Source organism: Cyprinus carpio, chromosome A9 (assembly GCF_018340385.1).
Source record: "Cyprinus carpio isolate SPL01 chromosome A9, ASM1834038v1, whole genome shotgun sequence".
NCBI classification, from domain to species: domain Eukaryota; kingdom Metazoa; phylum Chordata; class Actinopteri; order Cypriniformes; family Cyprinidae; genus Cyprinus; species Cyprinus carpio.
The window spans coordinates 14,999,541-15,023,437 of record NC_056580.1 but is presented as its reverse complement, the minus strand read 5'-3'; the positions used below and the strand labels follow the sequence as shown (position 1 = coordinate 15,023,437).

The following is a 23,897-nucleotide window of genomic DNA, read 5'->3' as shown; positions in this document are numbered from 1 at the left end:
AACATGACTGGATCTCCCTATAGGCCACCAATATAAGTCCTATTGACCTGTCTGAAACAGCTTCCAACTTCTCCACTTCTGAAAAATTGATCCCAGTCTTTTGGTTACTTTTTTAAGGCTGATTTAATGGAACACAATGATCTTTCCGTAATACCTGTTTACTATCAGACAAAAGGCGAAACTAAAAGAAAACAGCTTGGGTTCTGACAAGACTCCTCAGTGGCATTGCCAGAAGTGCTTGTTGGGTTTCTGAAAGCTAACAGGTCCAGATGGAGCAAAAAATAAGACCTCAAAGGGGGGCATTAAATGAAGGCTCCAGACCAGCAGACAGGTTGCTAATGAAATATTCATGTAAGGAGTGGCCCTATCTATCTATCTATCTATCCATCCATCCTGCCCACAACCTTCCCACACTTCCTTCTTCTGCCCTCCGCCATTTTATGGTACACTTCATTTGTGAAGAAAAAAAAAAGAAAGAAGAAAACAAGCACTCTTTCACTGGCACCACAAACACAAACTATCTCTACCTTATCATAAGAAACCCTTCGAGAATTTAGCGATACATGGCTTGATTTCCAGCCTTCTTCTCAAAACTTCTTCTTTTTTGGACATTTTTCAGTGTGTCTTGGCAAATGTTCACAGCATATGACCGCTAATTGTACTTTCACAAGTGCTGACTGCATGGGAAACCATTCCCTTTTAACAATTCCCTAAAAATCCCTCACATTCTCTTGGATGGTAAGTGCTTAATTTATGGACAGAGAGTTATACGTTCAATTCAGAGAGGTTAACTCAAGCATAAGGTGCGGTCACATTTACAGTTGTTCAGCATATTTTCACGGTTGAAATCTAGTTTTCAATTTCAGATTTCATAGATTTCAGATTTCACAACCGGTTCAAGTTGGTCACACTGATCACAGACAGGTTGTTTTGGTTTTTTAAGTGAAGACGTTCTGTCGGAGCTGTGCAAGGAAAGTTTACTACATCACCATACTCTATCTTTATTGTTTTGCACCTTAAAATTTCACCAAAATATTTCTAATTTGAACGTGAACATTTGAACATTAACTGTTGAGACTCCTGTCTTGCTCTCAAACTGTGCATTACTGCACCATTTCACCCACCTCTAGCTCAGTTGAATGCGATTTCCCTTCCCATATCTCTCTGTATACATGGGCCGCTCATATGTGCTGCTGCGGGGGCAAAGATGGCTTTGTCAAACACACAAGCATGCTGGCTGGAAGCTGTGCTCTCCTGTGTTCAGCAGGCCCAGGATCAGCTGGGGTGGTATTAAACATGCACAAGGTTGGCTGTGAACAACTGTCAGCACATCTGCTGCGTTGTTCTTCAGCCTCTCTCTCTCCATCACTCCCACATCCCCATCAATAACACTCTGCTGCAAACAGCTCCTGGCTACCGCTGCAAGCGTGTGTGCACATGCGCCTTGTGTGCTCTGTGTGCCAAAACATGAGTGAATAACACAGATTATGCCCTCATCCTGTTGTGTGGACTAGTGCATGTCTGTTTACGGCAGCCTAACCTGTTTTGTGTGTGCGTGAGACTCTGCACTCAATATCGTAATGAAATAAAGAGCCTGTTTTAAGCACATGCAAATTCAAACACACGTAATCAGGGCAAAATTAATTTTGCTGTTGCTGATTAGAGACATTAATTAATCTGTGTGAGGTACGGGCCTAATCTGAAGTTGAATTACACCTCCTGTAAGATTAATTAGGACACAATAATAACATACTGCGCTGCCAGTGCAGATTACAGTAAGCCTTATTCCTTTGACTTGAAAAAGAGCCGGGCGAAACCTGAATCGCCGTGCGACTCGGTGCATTTTGTAGTTTGTTTTATTTCGAGGGTGCCGTATTCTTAACTAGTTAATAGTAACAGGGATTTCCAAGGTATTCAATCCAAAAAGGTTTTGAATTTGGGTTGAGGCTGATGTATTATCTCAGACATTGTTTCCCATTTAAAGATACTTTTGAATTGGATTCAAATGGATCGTTTGACCCCCAGAAACGCTAGAGCGGGAAGTTGAGTCCATTTGTGGCAAGTGCGTGTCTGTGTGCGCCTGCCAACATATGTTTATGGGTGTGTGCGACTGAGGTGTTCGGAGAGCTCATGTGCACGGATCTGTGGTGTGGACTGTGGAGGCCACAGCAAAACCTCACCAGTTGCCAGCTGGCAGTGTAGGTGGGAGCCTTTTAAATTGGTGAGTTTGTTTTGTGTTGTTTTTTGTTGGTTGGTGGGGGTAGTCATCATATGATGAGTAGTGGAGCCTTGTTGGTTGATGTTCTTTAATAAGAGCAGTTCTTTCTGATGTTAATGAGGGAGTAAAACACATCTGTTCAACACCCCCTCCTGCACACACATCCTAATACACACATACACACTTGTGTGAGGAGTTTGGTCACCTGAATAGCTTCCCCAGCAGGTAGCACACAAGGGAAGGATTTTGGCCCTTTATGTGGTCAATCTTTGACTCCCCTGAAACCTTTTCCTTGCCCTTTCCCCATAACTACCATCAAAGGTCAGTGACCCATGGGATGCACTAGTTTTGTCAGAATAGAGATAGAGACAAGAGCTGAATGAATGAATTACAATATCCACAAAGCTGACAGTAGCACTGATCAGTGACTTTTATTTCCTTGATCATTTATAAAATTGCACCAAATTAATTTATATACATAAGAAATACTAAAATGCTGTATTGATAAAGCAAAAAATAAAAATAAATAAATAAATAAATAAATCATAGACTTGAAATTAAATTAAAAAATGAATAGCAAAAAAGTAAATATAAAAAATGATAATTGCATACAAATGTATAAAATATATCAAAATGTATTTATACGTAACTGAAATAATTGAATAAATTATTAAAATAATTTAATGATTAATTGAATTAAAAATCAAAATATTTTAAATATATATTGATCTGTGTGTGTGTACATGTTGTATCTGTGTGTAACATATCTATCTATCTATCTATATATATATATATATATATATATTTATTATATATATATATATATATATATACATATCAAATAATATAGAAACATTCAATTGTATATAATTAAATCAATTTAGGACTATTTATAAACTGACTGTCATAACTGATATAGACAAAATATAAACCTAAAAGATGGAGATTATTATATATATATATATATATATATATATATATATATATATATATATATATATATATAATCTCCATCTTTTAGGTTTATATTTTGTCTATATCAGTTATGACAGTCAGTTTATATATATATATATATATATATATAAATTAATTCAAATTACAAAATAAATTACAAAATAAATAAATAAATGATTTTAGATTCAAAGTTTATATTTAAATATGTTTATTATGATTTGAAAAAAAAAAAAAAAAAGACAAAGAAGCAACATTATGTGGTTACCCTGGAAAACACGCATGGCATCAAGATGTCCTGATCTGGTTTTCTGGGAGGAGGTGCTGGATTAGGAGCACATCAAAGAGTGTGAAAGTGAGCTACTTTGATGATGTTTACAGTAACACACCTGGGGTAAAGCAACGTGCTAATTAGCTCAAGTGGATAATTAGAATGCCGATTACAGGAATCAAAAGGTACTGCAGAGCTTAAAGCTACAGCCTGCCTCTGTAACCACTCCTTTGGGTAAGCTCACACACACACACACACACACACACACACACACACACACACACACACACACACACACACAAGCATACATACAAATAGTCCAGGGGGAAGCCACAAACATCTCCTTGGTTCAGGCGATTATAAGACAGGCTTAGAGTGGAGAACCAGTAAATACTGAGGGGGCCATTGTTCCCTCCACTTCCTCTTTTCAGCGAGGAGGATTCGTCTTTCCCCTTGATGACACCTCCAGGGAGCACACGCGGATCATATTATCGTCTAAAACGGAAGTCGTATTCATTCTGTCGACTGTGTTAAGGCTCTCAGAAGCCACATCATTCGTAATGCTGTGGACCGCAGGGCTTTCACAGAACAGGAAAGACCCACGTTAACTCCTGAGCAGCCAGGGTTTGCCGCTTTGTAAGGGAATCATCTATGATTTAACGCAGGGAGTGGCAAAGCGTTGGGCTAATAAAGCTAGCCAAGACCATTTACAAACAGTTAGAATTATTGGCGTTAGAGTTACTGTACCCTGGACAGTCACTTTAAGAGCGTATGCAGCTTGATTTGTGACCAAATCCATCTTGATAATGGCCATCAGGACGAACCATCAAAAACAGTGGAGTGTGCTGTAAAATATTAATCAAATTACTGCAATTATATTCACTGTAATAGTCTAGAAATGTTAGGCTCTCATTTTACCAGATTATCACTGATTTTAAGCCATATGGATATCACCATTAAACTCTGTTTTTTTATTTTATTTATTTATTCATTTTTTTGCTTCAGGTAGTTTGTGTGGAAACCTACATACCACATAACCACCCTAAAAGACAGATATGAGTTTCTTATTTCACACCGCAATGTTTATTGTTATTTTTCATTCACAACTCTGTACTGTATAATTCTCCCTATTATGTTCATAAGCTTTCAACGCTGGCTCTGCTACTGTTGATTTTAGCTGTTGGGTAATATAATTGTGCCTTTAAAATGCAATACAGCTCGAACCTTTCAGTTAAAAATGTCTAAATAAATATATCAATAAATTTACACAATCTTTGTCTGGTCACCCCACCCCAAAAGAAAGCTGATTTCTGACCTTCTCCCAGAGTTCCATGGAAACCAGAGCTAGACAGTGGCCAAAAATACATGTTTTCTTAAAATACAAAAGCCTGTGAAACTGTCTGTTTTGGGGAGTTTTGACTTCAACAGGTGCCAAGAAAAACCTCCACGGTCTCAAAACCTGTTATTTAAACAAGGGTGAAGGACCGTAGGTCACATTCTCCCATGAATGGCTTCTCGTTTTCTGAGCTCTTATAAGACAGTTAACTCTTTGAGCGCCATTGAAACAATATGTCGATGAATTACGAATGAAAAAAATGAAAAAATTACTCAGTTCCCCCTTTTTTCTTAACACCTCTCAAGTATGAACTGATAAATAGAACATGCTTGCACGTTAAACCACAACTTTCTTTGGTACACCGAATGTCACGGTGACTTGGCGGCAAAAAAAAAAAAAAAAAAAAAACTTGCTGCTTTGTTTGTCACATATTTGCTAACACAAGCTCTTTTCTGCCCTTGTGCTGCTCTTATCAGTCATGAGAGGATAAGGTGTGACCTGGTAAGGGTGGCAAGTTCCACTTTCAGAGGTGTGATCACTGGGGCCCAGCAATTGAGCCAGAGGCGCTTATAAAAGGAACTTAATCAGCCTTTAGCACCTTGAGATGGGAGCTGAGCAGACGTTAACCGAAATGGCAGCTGAACCTCTTTTATACATGCAATGGACGTCAGTTTTTGTAGTCATGTCTAGGAGTTTTTTCCAGCTATAGGTTGGATACATGTGATTGGCACAGTAATTTTCATTCAAAAAATGCTCAAAGGAATAATATTAATAATAAAATTATTATTTTATCTTGTGTTTTTTATCTGTATTTATGTAATGTTTATGTTCTATATAATTACCTCTTGTGATCCAGTGAACTAAGCCCTTAAACAAACTTAGCAGCATTATTCAGGTTTCTTGGCATAAACAACCTGGTGAGATTGTGAGTCACTGTAAGCTTCATTTGAACTCAGATAGAGTATCACAAAGCATGTGATATACAGGCCGCTCATGCAAGCTAGCGTGCCCTCACATAGACACACACACACAGCTACACACATATTTTCCTTGGGTCCTCTGCCTGTTTACCAAATATTTTGTGTTACCATGGATCGCAGAGAAAGAAATGAACATCTGACCGAGAGGCCGTGTCACTTGATTGAGCTCAACTTCCTTTCAAATGAAGAAGAGAATCTATAGCCGATTAATGTCCAAGTTTGTGACATCAGAGTGTTACACCCCTTAGACTTAAGGCTGATTTATACTTCTGCGTCGGACATACGCCGTAGCCTCTATGCCAGTGTTTCTCAAACCTGTCCTGGAGTACACCCAGCCCTGCACATTTTGTATGTCTCCTTCATCTATCACACCTGATTCCACTCATCAGCTCATTAGTGGAGGCTGCAAGACCTGAAGTAGGTGTGTCAGATATAGGGAGACATACAAAATGTGCAGTGCTGGGGGTACTTTATGGAGAGGTTTGAGAACCACTGCTCTATGCCGTAGGCTGTGCATTGGTTTTCATTTTATATTTTTGCGTCGTTGTCCTCATCGACGTGCAGTACACATGCAAACCGCTAGTCTGCAGTGTCCACAGGCGTGTTGCTTGTGTAACCTGCAGTACCACGGCAACAGCCGAAGAAGAAGCAGCTTGTCGGAGAAGCATCAGCCATGACTGTGGCAAATAAATATCAAAGAACAGATCATTTATTTAAAATGACAAAAAAAAAAAAAGAGACACGACAACAGAACAGGAGAAGATGGCATTCTTTCAATCTCCACAATCTCCACTGTTTGTCGCGGACAACAAAGAGATTTAATGCTCCGTTTTATAATAAATGATAACACACTTTTTCTTTGCTTTGTTTTATTTTAAATAAGAAGATGTAAAATTGAAATATATTAAAGTGCAAAACACAAACAAAACTCAAAAACATATGGAGGGAGGGGTACAGCCCTTGCGGTTCGTGTAGATTTGACGCACTGTGACATTGGGCTCGTTTGAGATGAGCAAAATCTGCACAGAACCGATCACCGGTGATCACTGAGAGATGCATGCCAGTTAGAAAAATTGTCTGAGTTATGTCCAACTTGCTCTGATGTCACACTTACATGTGCCAAAAAACTCTCGCGACAGCTGTGTCAGATGTGCTGTGTCGAGCACAGTTGCTCTCCACCGACTGCACTGATCAAAAGCATGATGGGAAACAACTGACTGAAGACACAGCTTAATGCTCATTGGTTCAGACAACTGTGATGCTGCATTCTCTTCTAAAATATTATTATTATTTTTTTTATCTGATTTCCTGTGATAATGTATTTAAATTATGCATGAATGTTCCCAAACACTATTACAGTGCGATCTCTGTGTGAGATATGTGATTGTTGTCATATTTCTATAAAAATCTTAAATACATGTTTGTATTAAAGTAAAAATGGATGATAAATATGTATGGAATTAAATAGCAAGCACTTTGAGTGTCTTGTTCATCATATTTATTTTCATATAAAAGCAACAGAACTGAAATTATATCATGTTTATGAGTTAAGTAGCATGTGATTTGGGTTTATTGGATATCTGCCTTTGATCTGTTAGGGTATCTGTTCTACTTCGAGAGCTCAGAACTGTCCGTCTTGCCTGCACTTATTTCACTCCTCCCCTTACTGCAGCCGCCTACTCTCGCCTACATTTCAGGCAATCAAGGCGCATCTCAAACAAGCCTACTTTTTGAGAGGTGCATGTCAGGCTACTACGCACAACCTAAGACGTAGCTATGGCGTAGTTTCGACTCAGAAGTATAAATCAGCCTTTACTTTCATATCCTTCTCTGACCCAATGACATTTTTGTGAAACTAACACAATATTAATTCAAACAAAACCATATTATGAGCTGTACACATTGCTAACAAACTACATGTGTTGGTGCTAGTACATGTACATTACTGTTCAGTTTTGTAGTCAGTATGTTTATTTATTTATTTTAGAAATTAACACTTGTAATTATCAAGGACACGTGAAATCAATCAAAACTTACAGTAAAAACTTTTACATATTTACAAAAAAAAACCCTAAAAATATGCACAACTTATAAATTATATGCATGTTTCTAGATACACACACACAAACACACACACACAAAATAAAAAAAAATTAATCTGGGTTGTAGTAGAATAAAAGAAAGAAAGAAAGAAAGAAAGAAAGAAAGAAAGAAAGAAAGAAAGAAAGAAAGAAAAAAAAGAAAGAAAGAAAGTATTACAAACAAACAAATACATTTAGCCATCACTGATCAATAGCACACTACAAAATGTTCTACATGTTATACTTGTTTTTTTAGAGCAGTCCCTTTTCACTTTTATTTTATGGAAAAAAGCAAGCTTGGACATCCATTATTTCCTCATGTTTCACAGATGAAAGTAAGTCATGTCTGAAAAAAAAAAAATACGACCTTGAGCAAACTATGATGGAATATTTTTATTTTGGGTGAACTATCCTTAAATATTAGTATAAACATATTGTGGTGAAGTTAGGAAAGGTGAACAAAACAGGAGAGAGAGAGAAAAAACACTTCACCTCATCATACCGGTTATGTTGCTGCAACAGAGTGTCGTTTGTCAAAAGAGAGGGAAAAAAGAAAGGTCTGTAGCTGGTTGTCTCTGATAAGACCCTAACACAAAGATATGAACTGCTCTGTGTGTGTGCACTTATGTATGTGTGTGTGTGTGTGTGTGTGTGTGTGTGTGTGTGTGTGTGTTTGTGAAAGGTATTATCCCATTTCCTCCTAACTGTAACTAATTCTACTTTTACACATTTTATATCACATTAATTTGCAAGAAAACCCGCTTTGGCTTGATCTAGACGTTCTTCAAACCTGAAAAGTTGCCTCAGAGAAGATGAGCTCCAGTCTAACAACAGACAGTATACCCGTGTAAATGTTAGAAATGATGAAGCCATTCCGGCTTCAGCAGCCCGCTAGCCTCTCAAGGGGACGCAAGGCCTACTTCCAAAAAGCCTGAATTATTTATTGACCTAGGTGGGAGTGCTCTGTGGAAATGTTCAAACCCTTTTTGACAAAAGAAAGCAACATGTTTAATTCCTAATGTTTCAGATCAAATAAGAAAAATACACCAGCTTCTCTTTCTCCACACATCATTTAATAATAAAACAGTGCACAGTATTATTTTACTCTGTTGCTATATCAGAGTTCCTAATTTACAATTTTACCAAAAAAAAAAAAAAACAATTTAAAAAAAATAATAATAATATAATTAGGTGCCCTCAAAACACACATCCACATGTGCACACACAAACAAAGCACTACAACTTGATCTTTGCCAGGTGACAAATAGTACCTCCAGGCTCCCTGGCCCACACATCTTAATGTGCAGTATGTCAGATGTGCCGGGCTGACCTTTCACCTCTGAGAGGCTGGCTGCAGGGAACCCTTTGTTTCACATATAACACAACTCAGACCTTACTATGTATTGTAATCTCTGCAACAGGCTTGCATGGGTGCAGGGCATAGAATCATTCTGGGAGTTTTACATTCCCCTGTGAAATAATAACTGGTTTGTATGTGATGTAATTTATGCAAGCTGGCACAGAAGCATGCCCTGCTAGTGGAGTTCATTTTTAGATCTACATTTCTGAATGCAGACTTCACATCCCAGCATGTTTAAAAAGTTTGTTCAAAAGTGTTGTTTAAGGGAACAGTATAAAATCTGAGATTAAATATGTGGGCATCTTGGGTTCTCTCACCAAATTTATGCAATTATTCTATGATGAATAACAATTTTAGCCATTCTTTGTGTGCCCTTCCACCTATTTGTTAATTTCCTGTGACAAACTTTTGCAGTAGTGAAACTATATAACTCAGCAGATCCCTTTTGATTGGCCACCACTTCTCAATAAACCAGATCTCTGCCCACCAATAACACGCAGCCATCCACCATACAAATCTGACCTCTAGCCATGGTTTTTGACCACCACTGCATGCTGAGCTACACACTCGCATTTTAAATGGGTCAGTCACTTATAGGCCACTTACAGTACATTGCAACTATACAAGCCAGCTGATGGTGATGATAAACCACAACTAAATATTTTCCCTGCACCACCAAAATGTGTTAAATGTCTCAGATGTCAAATGTATATGGCATTATACAGTGATATAGGTATGTTGTTTCTTAAACAAGATTATATTTCTAACATAAATTACAACACTCCCAGTAGGTTTTGAGAAGAGCGAGCACATTATTAGTCAAAATGTCTTTTATTCTCTTTAACTAATAGTAAAACAGAAATTTAATTATCAAATAAAACACTGGTATAAAAAATACAACATTAATATATTATTTATTAAAATAAATAGATTAAACTGTTGGTCACTAATACTAAAAGTAAACGTCTTAGCAACTGGTTGCAACTAAAACTCTTAATTAGAACTGTCTCATGTGTGCTTAAGATAAGATGAACTACAAATGAATGTAAATGACAAATGAAGATAAACAAATTTGTTTAGACCAGTGAAAGATAAATTCTGATACTGGTCTCCTCACATCTGTCCTTGAGCTTACAGAAATTGGAAACAGAGCTAAATACAATACTTTTTTAAAAAAGGATGACTATTTTCACACTTAATTAACACTTCTTTTTTTACTCTGCAAATATCTTCCTGTTGTCCTCAGCAACCTGAACCCAACCCATACATGTTTGACTGCTGTGTACCAGAAAGATAATGTGAAAAGTCCTATAAGGGGAATTAATTCAAGTGCTGAATAAACGGCTTATCAGTGGAACTGCATTATACCTAGTCTAGCTCTACACAGATGATTCGTCATGTTGATAAGTGGACAAAGGCCTAGATTACCCTAACAAGCACTGCTCTTGATCCTGTCCCCTTGTTAAAGAGGGCACAGGGAGTAACGAAGCAAAAGGTACCACCGTCTGTCAATTTGAATCAATTTACACATCAGGGAACGGCAAGCCGTTTGTCGTTCTACCTTCACAGTGACAGATGTACGTCTCCTACATGTGACCTGAGAAAACGACCCCTAAAAGCCACCTGCCCCCTGGGCACTGTGCGGGTAATTTGTCCCACTGTTCCTATTTGACATCGTCGATGGCGATTGTTGTCTGAGGTAAGAGGAACTGACAGCCATGGGCTCCCCAGGGCAAAACTTTCCACCCAAGTGAATCGGTAGGATGAAGGTTAAAAAAATCTAATAAATGATTTCTGAGTAGTCATTTGGTCTTCATTACTCTCTACTCAAAAAAAAAAAAAAAAAAAAAAAAAATATATATATATATATAATATATATATATATATATACCTACAGAAAATTATATATATTTCTCCTATTCCACACTCTCATGCATTTAACGAGACTATTAAAGTTTGTTGCTTCAATGGCAGGTCATATTTTGCAAGCAGCATGATAACTATCCACCGAAGAAATTAATATAAATATATTAAAATGAGAAAAGGTTTTAACACTTAACACTCCTTAAAAGTTTAATATTTAAATTAATTTTGGTCAAATACGATTAAATCTGTCCTGGCAACTGCACAACATTAGCAAACCGTACCCACTGCCTCTGTGCAATCCCTGAAGTCCAATACAGCCTTAAAAAGCCAATTGGACAATACTAACTTATCTATCCCATGACAATGAGAACAGAGATTAAAAGAGAAGAGTTGGCTACACAGTTAAACATATATCAAAATTTACAGTGGGTCATAATGCTAATGAAAACACTGAAGAGTCCGCTAAAATACTCTTTTGAAATGGCCCACACAACTGTTTCCCTCAGTCATACAATAATGATCCATCTCAGTGGAAATAACTTTCACTCCCACTTAACAACAACCCAAATTTCCTCCATATGGGCCAGTGGCCAACATTGACGATTAGTTCTCAGGCTAGCATGTAGCAGCTGGACTAAGCTAGTGAAAAAAATATGCATGCCTCCGTCATTGGTGTGGAATGTGACAGCTCATGCTCATAGCATTTTTCCCCATCCTCCTCCTTTTGATTCAACAAATCGCCATAAACTTTTCCTGTCATCGAAGTGCATTGTGGAGTGCAGCAGGTCCCAGCGGGAAAAGAGACATTCTTGCTAGCTTTTCACACTCGTATTTTATTTCCTTATTGTGTTTGGACTCTGGCCTACAACATCCAGGTGGAGATGATTTCAAGGGCGAGCGCCAAAAATGTGCTCTAGCAGCCAGGGATGGACAGGGATAACTAAGCGAGCCTACCTCTTGGCGCTGAGCTGCCATTTTGTGTCCAGCTTTGTATAAACATGTCTTTCTTTGAAACATGTAGAACACAATGAAGAGCTTCGGTGTGACAAGCACACACTTATCCAACAAACACACTTTGCTAAATTTAAAAAATTTAAGCGGATGTGCGAGAAAGCAGCTCTGATTGTATCAAGCAGAAGTCATAGATTCAGCCATTTATAGCAATAATTTAGCTTACCACAGTTGTTTTCTTTGCCACTTCCTGTTTTATCATATGACTGTGCTGAAATACGGAAGCTGATTTTAATGTGATAATCTAAAAGGACTCGTTTGGAAAGAAAAACCCAAGATGTTATGGGAATCAATCTCAATCTCTCAATCAATCTTTCTCTCTCTCTCGCTCTCTCTTTGTTTTGAATAATTCATGAAAACTATATGATGCCCAATAAGAACTCCCCTCAAGATTCTTAACACATTGTTAAATGTTAATTCACAGAAATTATTTTCAATAATTCTCTGAAAAACAGTGAATTATAAGATAACTGAAGTATATAAAAATACAGAACTGCTCATATCACAAACTGACATGCCTCCTCACTGTGATTACTTACCAATTTTAATCAGAAATCCAATTCGCACCAATCTCAAAATGACACATTGTTCTTGAGAACTCACTATCTACCTGGTTATTAGCAAGAGCTACATTTGCTTGATGAAAGCTTAGCCAAAAGAAGGCCATCCCCAGGAAAGGAGGGCTGGTCTGGGCTTCCTTTAACACAGCAGGGTCTGGTAATAAATGCTCGGCCTTTTGTTCCCTGCACAGTTGGCAGGAGGTTAACCAACAATACAGCAGCCATAATGCCCTCTCCCAAGGGATGCTAGAGGCTAACACTGATTCTGTTACATTGAGTCGCAGCAGAAAGAAAGGCTGGGTCATGAACTACTTCTTGAATCACCTCAGCACCAAGCCATTGTTTTGTTCTCACACTAAAAACACCCTTTGAATCCGAAGAGCCTTCTGTAATTTAGCTGGTCACATAATTGTGAACGCACACTACAGCGCAAGGTGTCTTTGATGCGTATTGTTTTCCAGACATACTATTTTTAGGTGTATGTGAGTGACAGCTATCTTGGGAGACTGGAAGATCAAAAGGGCTACAGCTGTCTGAACCCCAGCTTGTCCCGCAACCTTAAAGATCACCCGCCAACAAGACCTAAATTGCTGATACAATCTACCCGTAGGCGACAGCTCCCTGCTATAGAGAGAAGCCTGTAGGGCTGTAATCCCAGCAGACCCTCAAATGCCCTGAAAATTAGGCCAGAACTTAAGTCTAGACTCATGAACCTCGGTGGTGTCAGGTTGCCAGGCCACCTGAGTTAGCATGTGGCCCTTTTTTCTCCACACCAGCATGTAATGTGTGCTACTCTGTGGGGAGGTAGGAGAGGAAGGGGTCTCCGGCAGGCGTGCTCAGGTGTTTTAACAGCTGTTGAACCCCTTTAAGCTGCAGGGTGGTTAAAAGCACTAAGAAGTGACCGCTTGATCAACTCCAGATGTTGAAATAAGGAGCGGGGGGATGACACCTACAGAAGGTAAAACTGAAATGTCAATCCGCCATGTCTCATTCCTGAGTCATGCTGGCATCTTTCTGCCTTTAGCCCGGCAGGTCACTCCCAGAGATACTTATTATTCAGGGAGAGTAAATCTGGAAATATGGGGTGGAGCTTGAAGACTGAAGTGCATTTCCTAATAAATCCTTCCATTACCCACAGATTATGCCACAAGTTCCCCCCTACCTCAGACACCTTTCAAAGTGATGCAGCTCACCAAATTTCTTTCCGGTGAAGTTGGCAGGGGGGTAAACATTTTGAAAATGGAAACCTGAGTGCAACTATCCAAAGCCACAGACTGGGACCTGCGCCACTGCTGCTCTGCTCTTTAAATCCCAACACACTGAGACACTAGTGTACCCACTCAAGGTGCACTCTAAAGCAAGTGCATGGAGGACCCTTCTGTCTTTCTCTCTCTCCTCCTCTGTCTTTCTTTTCCAATCAGTCCTCGGTCAATTTGACTATAGGCTCCAATTAGTAATTGCTTGGTTCTATTATGGGAAAACAATTTGCCACTTAAAACGGGACTTCTCGAAATGCTCGAGCTGTTTTGCTTAGAATAGTTTTAAGAGCACTAGTCGCTTTTAAGAGTCTTGATAGTGCAGCAGAAATAGGGATCGTATGGGGACATTATCGTATCTGAAATAGAAGTGTCGCTGAAAGGCAGAATGGGTTACAGCTTTTATCTGCAAACGCTCTCTGTACCTCACACACCCATCCTCACGCATACGCACACGCTCGCTCTCTGCGCATTTCCACATTTTACTCCCCCGAAACACTGGTCTTGTTTTTCTTCAGCCACAATCCTACATGAGGTCTGTTACACACTCAACACATGCAGGAAGCACTTTCACACCACTTCTTCTGTAAGTTCACACTGTAAGTTCAGTTGTATCAGCTCACCAGCATCACCTTTCAAAATAGCCTTCACTGTCAGCTTTTGTGGTAAAGGAGTGGAACAGTCATGCTCTCTGAGAACCAAACAATGTAATAGGTGAAGATAAGCAGATTCCAAATGACACTAATATTAATTTCTCATCCCTGTTTAAACTTTTGACACTAAGCATGTTTGTATGCATAGTTAGCTGTTTGTTACAGTATACATGCAATTAAATATTTGATAAATCTACCTCCTTTGTGATGGGTTTGACTTTCAAGTTAAAAACGTGTGTCTTCCTTCAGAGCATGTGCACAATATCAAGCCCAAATATAGTCTGATTAATATGTAAAAAAAAAAAAATAATAATAATAATAATATAAAAATAATATAGAAATAAATTTAGTTTTTATAGTTTGTAGTTTTTAAGCCCAATTCTAAAATTGTGCTATCTGTCCTTAGGTGAAATAAAATAATTTAATAACATAAATTATGACTGTATTATATCATATTATGTGTTTGATTTGTATTATCCAAGGACAGACAAAAATTATATTTGAAAAAAGAGTTGAAAACAGTAAAACAAAACTACATCACTAAAACAAATGAACTGTTTTCCATAACCAATTTGAGTTCTGGGTTATATTTTGCAAATCATTCCCAGCTTCATTGGGGACACCTTTTCATTGGTTCCAAAGCTTTCTCCCATCTTAGTGAGGGAATGCATTTCTCAGCCAGGCAAAATAAAAAAAAAAAAAAAAAATGGAAAAGTATCCTAGATTTTTAGTGGGAAGAACACCAGCCCACCCACATGATGCAGACTAGGCTGTGCTACACATTAAAGAACAGATTTTGCACAGTTGGGAAACGGGATTTATTCATTTCCCCAGGTGGAAAGAGATATTGTTGCCTTGCCCATGAAACCATGCAGCTATTATTAGAACGGTTTAATATTAATCATTCCGTTAGCTGCTGTGAAAAGCAACTTTAGGTTTTGTAGTGTCACGTCCTTTATATACAACAGGACAGGTATTTCCACATTCTGAAAGACTGAAAAGTTGTTTCCTACACTCATAACCAAAAGCTAACAGACCAAGACAAAAAGTGCTTGCAGTGTGTCCAGTAAACACTCAAAGTTTGTTAGTTTAGAGTGTTATTTATTTATATATGTTTGTGAAAGCTTCTATCGGACACAAACCTTGGACAGTGATCAAAATTTATTTTCGAATCAAGAAAGTCATGGTTTCCTTAAGTCAGTTATCACAATGCCAATCTAGAAGTATGGTGAACTTGTAGCTAGTTAAGATCTAATAATAGACAACACAGCTCCACACAAGCACAGTTATTCATCATGTATGAACAGCTGGATGTGCAATATAGACTTCACACAGCACTGAAGAACAGTGAGGCTGCTTATCAAGGACGAGTCAAATAATTAGCTAAACCGTAATGCAATTGTGACTTTGTTACTGTGCAGCAGAGGAAGTATAATAAAGAGGAAGTCTAAAGCTTTCTTGAGGGCGTCTTTAACCAGTAGACAACGACAAACAGGCTTTTAGATTTTGAAAAAGTGTGCGTATATGATGATTTTCTTACCTGTGTCGATGAACAGATGAGATGAACATCAGCACCGAGGGAGAGAGAGAAAAAAGAAAGAGAGAATTAGTGCATACAGATTTAAAATAATGACCAGGCACATCATTGTAATTAGCATATTAATAATAATATTTACATTCACCATTGATATATTATTTTATTTTAGTTTATTTTTGTCATTATATAGTGCTTGATAGGCTTCAGTCTACAAATTCACCATATTCAAGACTATAGAACATTACTTATTTTGATCTCAGAGGATATTTTACCAAAAATATAGCAAGTTTCTCCCTCTCTTTTATCATATAAAAATATTTTCTGACAGTTTTGACTCTTGCTCTAGGGAGCATTCAAAAAATAATTACTTTTCCTTCAACTGGTTTGAATAGTAACTGTAGACATAACCATATCTTAATGAATGACTTTCTGGTCTAGTGCTCGTATACACAACTAACATGTTAATTACTGTCTGGCATTGCTTGAGTCAATTTGCATTTAACCTAGATTTCCAGTTTGACAGGAATTACACCATGTGATCGGCGTGGTCAATATGAACTAATACAGACTACAAACTGACTTCAGCCTATAACATATTTATAGGATTCATAGTTTTGTCCTATTTTGCAATGTTTCCTGCATCTTATTGCTTAAAGGATCACAAAATAGCAAACAAAACAGTAAAGAAAATACACAATGTTTGAAGTGAAAACTTCACTGAAGTTTAAAGCTCATACAATGTAAAAGAGATAAAAAATAAACTAGAAAAAAAATCTTTATTGAAAACATACATCATATGGAGTATATAATTACAACACTGTTAATCCGTGGGTAATATGCCTTCCCTAAAGCTGTTCATAACATACCAGGCATAACCCACAAAACTATGGTCTCACTAATTCCCATGTCTTAGACATGCAAACAAAAGACCCCCTTAGACAAGAGGTATGACCCCCACCCTGGCCTAGTGGGTCACCTATTTGTGCTTCCCTGTCTCCTTTCCCACGCCAACCTCATACTCATTAGGGCTCTGTGTAAGGGAGAGTGTCTGCTCCAAAACGCAGCAGCAAGAGTTCTTACTAGAACCAGGAAGTATGACCATATTAGCCCAGTTCTGTCAACACTGCACTGGCTACCTATTAAACATCATAAAGATTTTAAAATCTTGCTTGTTACTTATAAAGCCCTGAATGGTTTAGCACCTCAGTATTTGAACGAGCTCTTGTTACATTGTAGTCCTCCATGTCCGCTGTGCTCTCAAAACTCTGGCAATTTGATAATACCTAGAATATCAAAATCAACTGCGGGCGGCAGATCCTTTTCCTATTTAGTGCCTAACTCTGGAATAACCTACCTAACATTGTTCGGGAGGCAGACACACTGTGCCAGTTTGAATCTAGATTAAAGACCCATCTCTTTAACCTGGTTTACACATAACACACTAATATGCTTCTAATATCCAAATCCGTTAAAGGATTTTTAGGCTGCATTAATTAGTTCAACCGAAACACTTCCCATAACACACAATATACTCGCTACATCGTTAGAAGAATGGCATTCCGCTAATATAAGTCTGTTTTTCTCTTATTCTGAGGTCACCGTAGCCACCAGATCCAGTATGTATCCAGATCAGATGGTCACTGCAGTTACCAGGATCCAGTAAGTACCCCAGATGGTGGATCAGCACCTAGAGAGGACCTCTACAGCCCTGAAAGTCAGCGAAGACCAGGACAACTAGATGAGCCCCAGATTCCCTGTAAAGACCTTGTCTCAGACGACCACCGGGACATGACCGCAGGAACCAGTAGAGTCCTCTGCACAATGTGACTCTGCTGCAGCCTGGAATTGAACTGCTGGTTTCGTCTGGCCAGAGGAGAACTGCCCCCCCCCAACTGAGTGAGGTGTCTCCCAATGTTTTTTCTCCATTCTGTCGCCGATGGAGTTTTGTTTCCTTGCTGCTGTCGTATCTGGCTTGCTTAATTGGGGACACCTAATTTTCAGTGATATTGTTGACTTGATTGCACAGATACTATTTAAACTGAACTGAGCTGGATGATGACATCACTGAATTCAATGATGAAATGCCTTTAACTGAAAAATGAGTGTTTACTATTGTCATTTTGCATTATTGACACACTATTTAATGTTGTACAGTTGCTTTGACACAATCTGTATTGTTAAAAGTGCTATATAAATAAAGGGGACTTGACTTGACTTGACTTGACTTGCTGGGGAATTCGTTTCAGGTGAACTGGTTCACATGGTGCCTCGATGTGTCTTGAATGCCCACTCTTTCCACCTCCCTCCCTGTCCTGTCTCCTGTCTCACCCCACATTGTTTATTTGTTTATTTGCATCTCCCTGTGTACTTGGTTGGCAGACAGAAAGAGCTGTTCCCCTCTGTTTTAGCAGTGACTGCCATAAACAAAACGACTCATCATGTACAGTAACACACACACTTATGACAACCTTAGCAGAAAATATGTCTATGTTTGCATGATCATAGGAAGCCAAGCAAATGCAAAGTGTGTCATCTTAAAGGTCACAGATATCTTATCCAATTCACTCCAGTTCATTTCAGATGAGAATGAGTGTGTATCAATACAGCCCAATTCAAATCAATGCAACAGGAAGTTTCCTGCGCACTGTACTGGCTCATGTCAGAGGGCCTAATTTAGGACACGGCTGAATCTCCACCCTTGCTTGAGTGTTTTGGAGAAGACGTCAGCAGACCTTCTCATTCTTCACAGAGAGGTGCAGTTATCACATAACCTGTGGAAAAGTGTGGGTGCCATCTCGGGTCTTTAATTAAAAGAGAGAGACTGTAAGCAAACTCATCCTTTTAAATGTTTACAGTCAGGTAGCAACAGACAGATGGAGCACGCTGTTTCGACCGTAGTTATCTTATGGGGTATGACTGTTTTATTTCACTTCCTATATTGAGAAACATTATGAGTGAGTAACTATTTCTTACATAAAGCTGCAACTTTTGACCAAAAAAGCTGCTTTCCAGCAAATATTTGTAACCAAGCAGCTACAAAAACATCAGACTATTCTGTGTTAATCAAATCAGAATCACAATAAGAAAGCAAGTCCAAAGACATTCGCCCCTGCAGTCATGGGAAATAAGTGTGGGGCTGGCTTGGGAACTGTTTATGTGATGCAAATGTGCTGTTGACAGTATGCTTAGCTGAAAGAAATGAAAATGAAGGTAAAAAGCAGCAACAAGTGAACAAGGGTAAATAGCTTATGTGGACAAATTTATAGATAACATTCACTGTCAGTTGGGAGGTTCCTGGAACTTTTTTGGCTGATGGTTTTTGTTGGCACTGCTAATGTAAACTACTCTTCCTTGAATCAGATGAAATGGGAAATTATTGGCCGGTCCCAAACACATCAGCTGCACTTACATGACATGGGATTAAAACACAAAGATCCAACCATCGGGACTCAGTGCACAGCGCCCACCGCAAAAATTCAGGGATGTACTGTGGTGTATTTTTAGGGAGAACATGGAAAATGAAAATGGTAGTGCTCTCTGTGGCTTCTCAGAGCTCTTCGCCTCCAGGGACAGTAACCACCCATTCTAAGGAAAACAACATGTACAAGTACAATGTTTGAAGCAGTGACTCGTCCAACCTAAAATGAGCTGGCTTTACAATAACAAATATCTCAGCAAAAAGCAATTCAGTTCCACCTATTTTATTTCTATTCTAATGCATTATTCTGTCAAGTGAAGACTTGTGCCAGTAGACACATTCCAATGCAAAGAGAGAAAACTCGCATGGAAAAATTAATTTACATCCCATCCTCTTATCACTTGTATCATTACACTGACCTTTGCCCTATTGCATCTGCTCTCTCTAGGGAAGACATACACAAAAAGAAAAGGCAGTTTATCGAAACTGATGGCATACGTTTCTGTTTAACTGTATCATGTCTGAAGAAATAAAATTAACAAATCTCACATTGAGCTCCTGTGCGGTTATTTTAACAGCTCCCTTGGCAAATGAGTCAATCACCGGTCTGAGTAATCTTGTTACCTGTGAAATGCATGCATGCCACTTCTATTGGCACAGAACTGCTGAAAAGGAGGCTTAGCTCAGGCAAAACAAACTAGGTGATCGAAAGAGCCATAACTGTCTTTCTGGCTATGATTTTGTTTTGAAGGACCTCACGATATGATGAACCTTTCACATTTCAGAAATGAAACGGCCTTAAAGAATGACTAAGCGACATGGTAGTTCTTTTGGTTCTGACTTTGCAGAAAGCACTGTGCAATATGCTTAGGTGCTGTTAGGAATTAAAGCGCACCTTCTTTTACTCACCCTGACGGTTTACACCGCATTTGTGTGGAACAATCTGTCTCACGGGAGCTCACAACATTCTGAAGCACCTTGTCAGATGCCGCCTGACCTAGTCGCTCCACACAGCACCCCAGGGGAGAGAAATAAAAAAGAACGAAACAATGACTGAGGGGTTGTGTGCAGCCAAGAGGAGAAATGAGGGGAGGAGGGGAGGTGACAGAGACAGGGAAAGAGAATGGGAACGCTCCGATGCTAAGCCCACCACTCTACCATTTCCTCCCCCTCTGCACACACACACACACACAGCCAGGCCATTGTACACCCAGGGGGTTTGCAGATAAATGGCCGCATGTTAACCACATTTGACGTGCTGCACAAAAGGGGACACCGCGGGTCCCATGACGCAACCTGCAACAACTGAAACCCACCGCCCCCCTGCTTGCTCACCTCACCTCCTCCTCCTCCTGCTTTGCCCATCCTAACAGAGAGAGAAAAAAAGACATGAGGTGCACTGATTGGGTGAGGCTGGGACGTCAAGTGCAGAGAGAGGCAAGACAATTTGTCGCTAGGCTGTAAAGACTCCTCAGCATTATGCCTGACTGGGCTTTTTGACCCAATGCCATGTCAGAGCAGTAACAGTCCCTGAAACTGAAAACAAACAAACAAACAAAAAAAAAAAAAAAAAAAAAGAAATTTATTTGAAATACTCCTTTTTGTATGTTTCCGAAAAACCTCATTGACTTTGTTAAAAAAAAAAAAAAAATATATATATATATATATATATATATATGATAATTATATGTATGTTATTTATAATGATAATTATAAATAATTATAAATAACCAGTGTAACAATAACAATTAATACATTTTGATGACCTTAACAAATCTAAAGGGATGTTTCAAAGCTAACGAAATGTAGTTTAGCCTGACAAGATCACTGGACCTTGGTTAACTAAACACTCCATAGGTATGATGAATTTACTGTCATCTTAGAGATTGATGGGACTTTCGAGCCCCATATGAGTCTGAATGAAGTGCATTTGTGATGACAGGCCTGTAAACAGGCCGTTACGGAGCGGAAAACTTTACTTTGAGCATTTGCCATGGACCTCTCTTCCTTTGGAGCCCATTCAGGTACAAAAAGTGACCTCTGAACACCAGAGCATGGGAGCCAGCCTTCACTTTCACTCCTGCACCCACTCTCACAAGTGCAGAGCCAAAAAAAAAGTTTGTGTGTGTGTGTGGGGGGGGGGGGGGGTGTTCGCTTTGCAGCGCCAGCAATAACCTTTTCAGCCTCGTCACGTCTTTGATGCCTGACGGACTACACAAAAGCACCTGCTCCATCCCCGGAGAGCTTCTTTGGTTCCCCCCGCACCAACCCCTGCTGACCTCACCGGCATTCCATGCCTTTGGGGGGCCCTTCCCATGGCTACCTCTTCCTCAGCTGCCCCCGGACCCTCCCGCAGCCGCCCCCTTCACCCCCCTAATCCCACAGTAAACACGGCAGGGCCGGCCTGTTTGGAGGATGCACGGGACTTCTCACAGAGCTCCAAGGAAAGGTGCGCCATGGATAGGCCCTTGTTGCGTGGGAATGAGGGAGGAGAGGGTACAGCACCTCATTGAGATGCAAAAGGGGCACTGGCAATGTGAAAACCTCATAAAGTGACAAAGGCCTCTCCAGGTTGATGTGGAGATGGGTAAAGTTTTTGGTTAATGCAAATTTAGGATTGGTGCGATAAAAGAATTTAAATCCATGCTGAAGTACTGAATGCCATAACAACTAAAAAAGTAGTGTTTTATATAACTGGAGAGTTCACAGGTAAAGTTTGATCGCTCGAATAAACAATTATTCAGTGTTTCCTCCCACCTTTTTCTTTGCCTTAACAAAACAACATTGTCATGGATATTCGTATCCATCTGCCTCTATGTGTGAGACATTAGAGAAAGAATGCAGGCAGAAGAGAAAGAAACTTTGTGTGTGTGCTTGTGTAAAAGATCAACTAGTGGATTGACAGCTGTGAGTTGTTTTTTTACAAAAAAGTTGTCCTTCTTTCTAATACAAGAGGAATTTCCAATACTAAATACATCACATCCAAACTGAAGACATTGTGAAACTGAGAAAATAACCTCTGAGCCATCAATAAGTATTCCTCACAAAACATGCAATAAATCACTGTCTCACACCTCAAACCTCAACACAAGTATAACTATCCTTGCTTCCCTGCATGTTTGCACAAAAGCTGGTGTGTGAAGTGAATCAGCAGGCGGTGCCACCCTCGCATTACAAATGGATTGCTCAGTCCTTCCCCTTTTCCATTTCCTGTGTACCTTCCCAAAGCATCACGTGACCCCTCCGACATCCCTAACACTCCCCTCCCCTCTCCGCCAATCGCTACCCACCATACCCAGCCAGCGCTGCTAGACAGCACACTAATTGCAGACATGCCAGGCTACAACCATAATAAAGCTGGGGGGTGGGGGTGGGGGGGTGGCATGGCTTGCTCATTTGCGAGGATGGCTGAGGAAGGTGCCACACATGAATATTTCATTAGCTTTAATTGCTGAGGAACACTTTCTTTATGGCAGTCTCGCCAAAGAGGCCGCACTGGTAATAACTAGGCCTGGGCCATTATGAAACTTGAAAAGCCGATGGCATTAAGACCTGTGATTTTGCCAGCCTGAAAAGGTGGGTTCAGTTGTACCATCTGGATCTGTGGCACACATGGCAATTCAATCCCACTACTGCCTAGCAATTGGACAATTAAGGCCTGACATCATTCAGTTACAGTAGACCCTCAGGGCACCATGTACATCAATATAAGGAAGTCTACTGTCATTCAGTCAGGTAATTGACAAATTCAGCACTTCACAGCCAAGGTCAAGTAGAAACAGACCAAACCCTGCTCACTTCTAAATAAGTCTAAAATATGACTAAAATTGCACACTCTCTGTTAAATAAACTTTACTTCACACACCTTTGGACAGCTTAGATTCCCTAACATGAATAAATGCACTGGTTGAAGTGTGCAAAAGAGCAAGTCTGTGCTAGCATTTTATTTGTAGCGACCAGAGGCTGCTTTGATGGGGCCATCAGATCCAATCCTCCTGAGTGCTAGCGCTTACACTAAGGAAGAGAATCATTTAGCCCAGGAATGTAAAGCACAGGACATCCTCCCTGATAAGGAGCAGGCATGCCTTGCCCGAGGTTGTGGGCCAGGAGTTATCGACTTGAAAGGGAGCAAGTCAGCACTACACTCAGGCTTTGGCTTCTGTGAGTGGAGACTCTCCTCATTACTTTAATTGCTAGACCTGCAACCCTCAAAAAAAGTTGTTCCCTATAATCTCAGACAAGAGCCCTGCTGGTGCACAGCTGAAGAAGCAGTAAAACGGAAAAGGCAGAGCTCAGTGACTGCTTTCAAAACTTCGCCTCAGATAATGATAAGACACAGCAGATTCAAGGAATGATGGGGAGTGAGGTGCTACAAACACGGCCTGTCTGTTAAACAGGA

General features: G+C 39.6%; 1 protein-coding gene across 6 annotated transcripts in view; it reads right to left on the bottom strand.

Annotated features, from left to right (window-relative positions):
* Positions 1-23,897, bottom strand: part of LOC109078025 (zinc finger E-box-binding homeobox 2-like) — a 50,833-nt gene that overhangs the window by 19,431 nt on the left and 7,505 nt on the right. The gene's annotated exons all lie outside the window — the stretch shown is intronic.